Source organism: Peromyscus eremicus, chromosome 6, assembly GCF_949786415.1.
Source record: "Peromyscus eremicus chromosome 6, PerEre_H2_v1, whole genome shotgun sequence".
In the NCBI taxonomy this organism is placed as follows: domain Eukaryota; kingdom Metazoa; phylum Chordata; class Mammalia; order Rodentia; family Cricetidae; genus Peromyscus; species Peromyscus eremicus.
In genome coordinates, this window is record NC_081421.1 from 103,936,639 (window position 1) to 103,946,180 (window position 9,542).

The 9,542-nt window shown below is 40.9% G+C and overlaps 1 pseudogene; it reads left to right on the top strand.

Moving 5' to 3' along the window:
- The first annotated feature begins 2,413 nt into the window (after positions 1 to 2,413).
- Positions 2,414 to 4,907, top strand: LOC131912718 (heat shock protein HSP 90-beta-like; annotated as a pseudogene).
- The last annotated feature ends 4,635 nt before the right edge of the window (positions 4,908 to 9,542 follow it).

Below are 9,542 nucleotides of genomic sequence, written 5' to 3' on the forward strand. Positions count from 1 at the left end.
TAATTTGAATTTTGTGTGTGCACACCTGTGAGGGTGCTGGCACCTCTGCAGATGGTGCCATCTACTTAGTCACTCTTCTGAGCAGGTTTGTTTGTTTGTTTTTAAGGTGAGGTTGCTGGCTGAACCTAGAGCTCACAGGCTGTCTAGACTGAATGGGCAGCAAACCCCTGGGTCCTCCTGCCTTCAACCTCCAGCAGGATTATGGACACACACTGCCACCATGCTCAACTGTTTAGTTGGGTTCTGAGGATCTGAACTCAGGTCTTCATACTTGGCAGGCAGGCACTCCCCCACTGAGCCATCTCCTCAGCCTGCATCGATTTGTAGGCAAAATATACTTTGCAGACCATAAGAATCACCCTTTATGGTATGTGATTCAGTGGTTTTTCATTATATTTGTAAAGTTGTACTGTAGTTACTACTAGTGTCTAATTCCAGAACATTTACATCACCCAAAACAAAAATACTACATTTATTTGCAGCCATTTTTTCCATTAACCTCTACTTGGTCTTTGATTTAATTTTTTGTACATGGAGTAAGACAGAGATCTAACTTCACTTTTGCATGAGGATATCCGGTGGGCTGCAGAGATGGCTCAGCCTTATAAAGGCTAGGCTCACAACCAAAATTATACTTGGTTATTCACCAAATATCTTTTGAATATCTACTATGTAGGATACTAATGTAACCAATAACTATCATTTTGTGATCCTTACATAGTTCCTAAAGAAAAATAGGCTTAGAAAAACTGAGCAATATTCTCTAACATCATTTTTTTGACCAACATGTAGCTTGTCAATTGTTACTGGTTTCCTTCAGTCTTTGGTGGTTTAACTGTCTCCACAGTGAGAACACAGCAGTGATAATGAACTCAGAAAGGTTGGCCCAGGCCTTAACTTCATCTTCCAGATAAGGCAGGGAAGAGGGGAATGGAGTGGTCTAGGCTTGACTTGGTAGAGTGACAGATGGGAAGGGATGGAGACATGAGTGCTGTGAAGAAGCTATCAGAAGAGAGTAGTAGCTCACCTCCATCAGGATCTTTTATGTGACTTTTCTTAAAATGTAACACACTTAGGCTTGTTTTAAAAGATGGGTAAATGTTTTAACATAAATTTAAGTAATATTTAATATTCTCAACTATAACATTTAGGGCATGTGTGATGGTTAACATTGTCAACAGGTTCTACACTCACCTAGGAGACAAACCTCTAGGCATGTCTGTGAAGGAGTTTCCAGTTGGGTTAATTGATGTGGGAAGACCCACCATAACTGTGAGAGGTGCTTTTCCTGTAGGCTGGGGTTCAGAATAGAATAAATTAGAGAAAGAAAGCTGAGCACCATCATTCATCTATGTCTGATTCCTGACTGAGGACATACTGTGACCAGCCACTCCAAGCTTCTGTTACCATGACTTCCCTTCTGTGATACAATATATTCTGAAACTGTAAGCAAAAATAACCCCATTCTATGCTGTTTCTGTCAGGGTATTTTACCTCAGAAACAAGAAAAGTAATATAGCATGTTAATCCATGGCAGGTTGTATCAATAAAGTTGACCGTAGCAATTGTTTCTTAAAGTAAACCCATGGTTTATAGGAGTCCTTTATGGTATATTATTGACCCCTACTCTATCACTATTGAAACTATTTCTGGCATCTGTAGGCTCTTCTACCTGGAATGCCCTTACTACCATCATCAGCAACACACACACACACACACACACACACACACATACACACACACACATACACACACACACACACACTTATTCTTCATGATCCAATGACAGTGGCATCTCTTCAGGCCTCTCTGGTTTATCCATGCTTCCTTAACAGCCTCAAGTCTGACAAGATATTCCAATTATACTTCTAGAAACAGACGTTACATCATTTTGCTATTATCTGTTCACATTTGGGTCCTATATTAAAATGAGAGCAACTTCCCAGTTAGGGACCATGAGCTCCTTCAGCAGCACAATTCATTAGAGATGATCGTATAGTATAAAAGTGAGCTGAATCTCTAGGTGTTTTCAAATGTATATGAAAAGAGAAAAACATCCCATAGTAAGTTTCCTTTTGTCCTTCCAAACTTATCTAGAACCCAATGGCATATACATAAACCAGCATCTCAGTTTACTAAGTAAAAATACAGCTCTAGATTTTGATAATTCTGTAAGTTGGAATAGATAACCTTCAACATGGTGAGTTAAATGAGTTCTATCCATTTTCTAAACAGATATGGTGTGGCATTTTTAATATATAAAATATCTAATATTTAAGATTGACAAAGAAATACTCATGTTAGAAATGAAAAGGAGTTCTTAAGCCACCTTGCACAACCTAGGCTTGGCATGTGAGTCAGATGCAGTTAGGGCCTACCTTACTCTGTACTACCATTAGGATTTCCTGTCAAGATGCCTGAGGAAGTGTACCATGGAGAGGAAGAGGTAGAGACCTTTGTCTTTGAGGCAGAAATTGCTTAGCTCATGTCTCTCATCATCAATACTTTTTATTCCAACAAGGAAATTTTCCTTCAGGAGTTGATCTCTAATGCTTTTGATGCTTTGGACAAGATTAGCTATAAGAAACTGACAGACCCAAGTTGGGCAGCAGTAAAGAGCTGAAAATTGATGTCATCCCCAACCCTCAGAAGTGCAAGCTGACTTTGGTGGACATGGGCATAAATAACTTAGGAACCATTGTCTGGCACAAAAGTGTTCATGAAGATTTTCCATGCTGGTGCAGACCTCTCCATGATTGGGCAGTTTGGTGTTGGAATTTATTCAGCCTACCTAGTGGTAGAGAAAGCGGTTGTGATCACAAAGCACAATGATGATGAGCAGTATGCCTGGGAGTCTTCTGCTGGTACATCCTGCAGATAGTTCATGCAGACCACGGTGAGCCCACTGGCTAGGGTACCAAAGTGATCCTTCATCTCAAAGAAGACCAGACAGAATACTTAGGGGGTGGGTCAAGGAAATGGTAAAGGAATACTCACAGTTCATAGGCTATTCTATCACCCTCTATTTGGAGAAGGAACAAGAGAAGACCAGTGATGATGAGGCAGAGGAAGAGAAAGGGGAGAAAGGGGAAGAAGATAAGGATGACAAGGAAAAGCCTAAGACTGAAGATGTGGGATCAGATGAGGAAGTCAGTGGCAAAGATAACAAAAAAAAAAAAAAAAAAGAAGAAGATTAAGGAGAAATATAATGATCAGAAAGAGTTGAACAGCCAGGCAGCGGTGGCACATGCCTTAATCCCGGCACTCAGGAAGTAGAGCTAGGTGGATTTCTGTGAGTTCAAGGCCAGGCTGGTCTACAGAGCAAGATCCAGGACAGGCATCAAAACTACACAGAGAAACCCTGTCTCGAAAAAACAAAAAACAAAAAAAAAAGAAAAAAGAAAAGAAAGACAGACAAAAGAAAGAAAAGAAAAGAAAAAAGAAAGAAAGAAAAAGTTGAATAAGACTAAACCTATCTGGACCAGAAACCCTGATGCCATCACTCAAGAGGAATATGGAGAATTCTATAAGAGCCTCACCAATGACTGGTAAGACCACTTGGCAGCCAAGCACTTCTCTGTAGAAGGTCAGCTGGAGTTCAAAGCATTGCTCTTCATTCCTCAGCAAGCTCCCTTTGACCTTTTAGAGAACAAGAAGAACAACATCAAACTGTATGTCCATCGTATGTTCATCATGGACAGCTGTGATGAGCTGATACTTGAGTTCCTCAACTTTATCCATGTCATGGTCTAAGGACCTGTCCCTGAACCTCTCCTGAGAAATTCTCCAGCAGACCAAGATCCTGAAAGTCATCCGCAAAAACATTGTGAAGAAGTTCCTTGAGCTCTTCTCTGAGCTGGCTGAAGACAAAGAGAGCTGCAAGAAATTTTATGAGGCGTTCTCTAAGAATTTAAAGCTTTGAATCCATGAAGACCACTAACTGTCTCAGTGCCTCTCTGAGCTCCTCTGCTGTCACACCTCTCAGTCTGGAGATGAGATGACCTCCCTGTCAGAGTATGTGTCTCAAGTGAAGGAGGCACAGAAGTCCATCTGCCATATCACTGGTGAGAGCAAAGAGCAGGTGGCCAACTCTGCCTTTGTAGAGTGTGTGCAGAAGCGGGGCTTTGAGGTGGTGTATATGACTGAGCCTACTGATGAGTACTGTGGGCAGCAGCTCAGAGAGTTTAATGGGGAGGGCCTGATCTTGGTGTCTAAGGAAGACCTGGAGCTACAGAGGATGAGGAAGAGAAGAAAATGGAGAGAGCAAGGCAAAGTTTGAGAATCTCTGCACACCCATGGAGGAGATCTTGGATAAGGAGGTTGAGACAGTTATAATATCCAAAGACTTATGTCTTCATCCTGTTGCATTGTGACAAGCACCTATGTCTGGACAGCCAACATGGATCAGATCATGGAGTTCCAGACACTTCAAGACAACTCTACAATGGGCTGCATGATGGCCAAAAAGCACCTAGAGATCAATCCTGACCACCCCATTGTGGAGACGCTGTGTCAGAAGGCTAAGGTGGACAGAAATGACAAAGCTGTCAAGGACCTGGTGGTGCTGCTGTTTGAAACTACTCTGGTCACCTCTGGTCTCACTTAAGGATCCCCAAACCCACTCCAACTACACCTACCACATGATCAGTCTAGGCCTGGGCATTGATGAAGATGAAGTGACAGCAGAGGAGCCCAGTGCTGCTGTACCCCTCCCCACCACCACACTTGAGGATGATAAGGATGCTTCTGGCATGGAAGAAGTAAATTAGAGACCCCCTGGGAAACCCACACCCTCTGCATAGTTTCCCTGTGGCTCCTCCAGCAACCTTAACTGGCCCTGACCCACCTGCCTCTCTGCTCATGTCTAAAGGATCTCTTCTGTCCTTGTACCTTAAGGCAGGAAAATCCCCTCCCACAGAATAGCAGAGTTGGGTATTGTATATTGTGGGGGGTTTGTTTGTTTTATTTTGTTATAAAATTTAAGGTATGCAAAATAAGTAAGATGCAGTTTTATAAAGAAAAAAAAAGAAATGAGAAAGAACCAGGAGAAGATGTAAGAGGTCCCTGTCATAGTAGGTATCAGCAGAGAATACAGAACTGAGTTGTACACTCACAGGGACCCAAAGCATAACCCTGATCATCTTGAAAGGGAATTCATGCTAAGACTTTCTAAAGTGACAGTATCATAGAGTTCTGCCCCATGCCCTGATTAGAAAGAACTGCCAAAGAGAGAAGCTACAGAAGACACTGACATTGAAGTTCTCAGTGTGGGGAGATAAACCCATTGTAGACAGATGGATTTAGAACAGGCGCTGGGGCATGTGTTTATTGACTATTTAAAACTGAGGATTATAAATTATATAAGACTTAGAAAATAGTTCCAGACCTTTGTAGGACCCATTGAGTCTTCCCAGGTATCTCCAGAGGAGTGTCCACGGTTGTCTTCTGCACTGGAACTCACTAAGGCAAGACTACTGCATTGCCACCACAGGGCCGGCTGTGTGCTACTGTTTGTCATGAGCAGCAATCCCACGGCTATATATGCTGCCTCTCAACACACCTATCATTAACCAAACCCTGCCATTTTTCTTTATAAATATTAGTGTAAAAGGGAGAAACAAGATACTTATTATAGATTTCTGTTGGAGTGTTCAATCTGAAGACCAAAAACAATCCCTTAGGTTTTGTGTGGAAAAGTCACAGACCTTCCTGTCTCATGGTTGACATTTCGCAGCACATGCAGTTGGTCATCCACCATCTCTCAATTGCCTATTATGCAGGTTTATCTCAGATATTACAAATACAACATGTGTGAACTGTAAAAATTAGAATATGTCTATGTTCCTGAGTACTTTCCTTGCTGAAGCCTTATGATAGGTATTTGTCACATGAAGGTTAAACTTAGCCCTTGGCAAATTATGGGTTCTGTCAGTAGACCATGGCATACATAGCTCCTACTGTGGCAATCAGACCTAACGTCTCCTCCTGGATTAATTGCTTAATTTTGCATCCTTTCAGACAGTATATTTTTAGCTGGCACTGTCTACAGCATTTCAATAATCCTGTTCTGGTCTAATGCTCACGATAGTCACAAACAGCATGGATGGGTACCAGGCACTATGCTGCCAACTTTCCAGGACTTACACATTAATCCTCTGGGTGGGGGAGTTAAAACACTGCCCTATCTTGGCTTAAAACTGGAGTTGGAACTACAACAAAAGCATTTAAAGCATTAGGTCAGATTCTAAATATTACTTTTGACACTAAGGTAGTCAACATTTGAAAATATTACTATATGGATACAGCTTTCTTAAAAAGACAGTGTGGACTACCAGCCTTTCAAATAGCAAGTTAAAATGAGCACAGCATAAAATCCTAAGAAAATAATGCAAAAGTGACAATTTTCTTGATAAGTCTGAAAACTTTTTTGACTAATAAATTTTTCTCAATTATATTAACCTACATTTCAGTCTTTTGGGGAAGAATAATTTAGTAATTTACATTCTACATGGTGCTGGAACTGGCTGCCAGCAGCCAAAGATACCTGTGCCAATCTCTTCCAAACTCCCTTGGTAGTGATCTCACATTGTGGTAGGCCATACTTAGCCATGTCATGAGTGTTTATATCATGGAAATAGACAGTTGTCACAATTTGGGACCTTTTTTTGTTTTGTTTTGTTTTTTTGAAACAGGGTTTCTTTGTGTAGTTTTGGTGCCTGTCCTGGATCTCACTCTGTAGACCAGGCTGGCCTCGAACTCACAGAGATCTACCTGGCTCTGCCTCCCAAGTGCTGGAGAAAGGAAATAACACCAGTTTCAATCCATCATACATTTCTTTAGGGTCAACCTAGGGCCAATATCAATGTCACATACTATGTTGGATACAAAATTGAAGCATAGAAAATTGATCTGACTCCTCACGATGACATGGAAATACCATTCATTATCACCTTGCAGAAGAGTACCTGTGTCTCTCCCCCTACATGCATAATGAAAGTGGAGACATAAAACCTATGTGTGGAGTGTAACTGATATGCCAGTCTAAGAGGAGATGCACTGTTCTTTGGGTTTCTTGCTTCAACTTGAAGACAACATTGCCCAGAAAACTGAGAATAGTAAAATCTTTGATGTCCAGGACCAAAGTTGGCTTTAGACATCTTTTTCTGTCTTACCCATGGACCAGGCACAAAGGATTAGAAAATTCCCAGTCAGATATGAAAGACTGGTGGGAGGGAGGCTAGTTGCTGGGTCTACTGATCATAAAAGAGAAGAAATAGACATAGTTTAAGTCATTTGATAGCTTAAAGATATTTTTTGTGCTCAGAGGTTAACTATCTCAACAATTTATTACTTGTCAGCACACTTCTGAGATTATTTTAAGATCATTAATAAACCCATATAGAGTCCATGTAGAATCATTGATAATAAACCCATAAACTCCATGCAGTGTCATTGATTATTGGAAAGAAATATATATGGTACTGTCTCAAGGCCAAATCTCAAAAGAATGAGTTGTAGAGTGGTGCGTGTCAAGAAGTAGACCTATTTCAGTGGTGCACTGGTTACTTTTCTGTTATGATAGAACACCGTTACCAAAAGCACATAAGAAGAAAGAGTTCATTTTGGCTTATGGTTCCAGAGGGAGAGTCCACAATGGTGAGGAAGGCTTGGCAGCAGATGGCCAGAGCAAGAAGTCAAGAGATGTGTCTGCAGAGAGAGTGAATGGCATGGGGAAAGGCTACAAACTCTCAAAAACCTCCCCCAGTGACATTCTTCCTCCAGTAATATTCTTCCATTTAAGGCTCCAAAATCTCCCCAAACAGTGCCACCAAGCAAGGACAGAGCATTCAAATACATGAGCCTAAGGGGGGGGGGGGTGGCATTTCTCCTTCAAACCACTATAAAGGATAGTAGGGGTTTGTCTTTTGTTTTTAAACTTCTTTGTAGTCATGAGTTATTCTTAAGTAGGACAACATGACAAGATAAGGACTGAACATTGGTCTAGCTATGAAAATCAGCATGGAGAGTCCTCAAAAAACTAAAATAGAACTGCCATGTGGTCCAACTATGCCACTTCTGTGTATATACCCAAAGAATTCTAAGTATCTTCATAATACCTGGATACCTGGAATGAGCCTAGGTGCCCATCAACAGATGAGGATAAAGAAAATATGGCCAGCCACACACACACAAAATAAAAAAGAATGAAATTACATCATTTGCCAGAAAATCGATGGAAATGGAAATCGCCATGTTAAGCAAAATAAGCCAACCTTGAACAAATATCATGTTTTTTCCTTATATGAAAAATTTAGGAGGAAAACCATGAAAGTAAAAGAGGGATAAAAGAGAAAAGGAAGGAGTCAAGAGGGAGAGTAAAACAATAAAAGTGAGGCATCCACAATATTACATGAAAAAAATGTCACAGTGAAACCACTATTTCATATAATTACCTTTTACTAGTTAAAGAAATCATACTAAATACTATTACATGAGTGAGCATTGGATCTCCTTTTTCTGAACCTGTTCTATCTTTTCTAAGACTCCTGGAAGCTCTCCTCCTGGGGGTGTTCCTCACTAGCCCCACCTGCCCTGCATCAAGGTCTAGAGACCTTCCTAAGTTTGCCTCAGATGAAGACCCACCCTGTGTGATCCATATTAACAGTGAGTCTTTTCCATAGATTTATCTGTAGATGAAATTCTAAACAGTCTTAGTACATAAGAAACACAGAGCCAAATACAGAGGTAATAGCCAAAGAGATCAGAGCAATAGCCACAACTAGCTTTAGCTTACCACCAGCAATAGCTTCCCCAGAGAGAGCTTCTTCCTTTTTTTTTTTTTTGCCTTCCTGTTCTGCCTTCTCATTGGCTCTAAGCCCAGCCATATGACTTCCTTGTCACTGCCTGTCTATACAGACCTCCAGGTCTCTACGGTTGGTACTAGGATTAAAGGCTCGTGTCACCATGCTTGGCTGTGTCCTTGACCACACAGACTCTACCTGCCATGTGATTGGATTAAGAGCGTGTGCTACCACTGCTTGACTTCTGCTTTTGGCTCGCTATGTGACCTCTGATCTCCAGGCAAACTTTATTTATTAAAATACAAATAAAATCACATTTCACTACAAATAAAATATCACCACATTTATCCATTTGTGTCTTCACAGAAGAAATAACCCAAATGCTAAATCAAAGTGAAGAGATGAATTCGAATTAACTTACTTAATCAAATTAGACTTTGGGTTGATGGTGGCCAGTGTTCCAAAGTTTCAGCCCCTAGTCTGTCTGCTTTGAACAAAGCTATTCTGTTTTCGTATCAAAATGGCCTCCCGTCCATAGTCACTTGGTTTATGTCAATCAGTAAATCATAAATCAGTGGCATGAGCGGAGTGCTTTCATAGTAACCAGGAAAATACCAAATGTCCCTTCCTGTGTTCCATTAAATTGATTAACAAGAACTATGAGGCCCCACAGCATCCCAGGTGATGGAGGCATGGAAGGTATTCAATTAAATGTATATGCAGATGTCATTACCTTCCAAA